This window comes from Otolemur garnettii, unplaced genomic scaffold (assembly GCF_000181295.1).
Source record: "Otolemur garnettii isolate 467f Iridium unplaced genomic scaffold, OtoGar3 scaffold00100, whole genome shotgun sequence".
Taxonomy (NCBI): Eukaryota; Metazoa; Chordata; class Mammalia; order Primates; family Galagidae; genus Otolemur; species Otolemur garnettii.
Window position 1 is genome coordinate 6,995,736 of NW_003852495.1, and position 1,459 is coordinate 6,997,194.

A 1,459-nucleotide genomic window follows, 5' to 3' on the forward strand; every position below is an offset into this window, starting at 1 on the left:
TAGTCCCAGCTACTTGGGAGGCTGAGGCAAGAGAATCGCCTAAGCCCAAGAGTTGGAGGTTACTGTGAGCTGTGACACCATGGCACTCTACTGGGGATGAGAAAGTCAGACTCTGTCTTTTAAAAAAAAGAGAGAGAAAAAGAGAAAGAAACTAGTTAAATTTCTTTTCCCTGTTCTTATCACAGAAATTTGGGCTCTGTTGGGTTGGAAATGGCAGTTCCATTAAACACCTTCATTTTGCCTATCCTTCAGTGATATCCACATTTCTCTCTGGTTCTATTCCTCTTTTTTAAGTTTTTAGGGTTTTTTTGTTTTTTGTTTTTGTTTTTAGGAGAGAGGGTCTTATTCGGTCACCCTAGGCTGGAGTGCAGTGGCACAATCATACCTCACTGTAGCCTCAGACTCCTAGGTTTAAGTACTCCTCTTGCCTCAGCCTCCTAAGTAGCTAGGGCTACAGATGTGCATCACCACCCCTAGCTAATTTTTAAAAATTTATTTCTCCCAGGCTGGTCTTAAACTCTTGGCCTCAACCAATCCTCCCCCTCAGCCTTCCAAAGTGCTGAGATTATAGGCATGAACCATTGCACCTAGCCCATGGTCCTTGTATTTGCTTCCTTTCCATAATGACTAAAGAGGTAGATTAGAATTCTGTGGCACAGGGCTGAGTGCAGTGGCTCACACCTGTAATCTGAGCATTTGATAGGCCAAGGCAGGTGGATTGCCTGAACTCATGGGTTTAAGACGAGCCTGAGCCAGAGAGAGACCTCATCTTGAAAATAGCTGGGCGTTGTGGTGGGCACCTGTAGTCCCAGCTACTTGGGAGGCTGAGGCAAGAGAATTGCTTGAGCCTGAGTTTGAGGTTGCTGTGAGCTATGACGCCAGGGCACTGTACTAAAGGCAACAAAGTGAGACTCTGTTTCAAAAAAAAAAAAAAAATTCTGTGGCATATAGTACAAAACTATTGTTAAAGGATCCAGGTTTCATATTTATTTGTGTTCAGAATTCCTATAATACTTCCTTTTTTTTATTTTGTATTTTTTTGGTAGAGACAGAGACTTATTTATCACTCTCAGTAGAATGCTGTGGCATCACACAGCTCACAGCAACCTCCAACTCCTGGGCTTAAGCAATTCTTTTGCCTCCGCCTCCCGAGTAGCTGGGACTATAGGTGCCTGCCACAATGCCAGTGTTGCTGTTATGGTCTCATGGAGAAGCAGTGTCATGGAGAATAAGGTGACCAGACATCCCGCTTTTTAACAATTTGTCCTGCATCCCGTGGCATTTTTAAAATGTCCCAATTTTTGGAAAGAATGCATGACAAGCTAGGGAATGGCAGGAGAACGAGAAGGAAATATACAGCTTTCTGTTGCCATGTGGCTATTTTGCCAGGATATGAGTTTTATATTATTTTTGTTAATTTTTTTTTTTTTGAGACAGAGCCTCACGGTGTCCCCCTGGG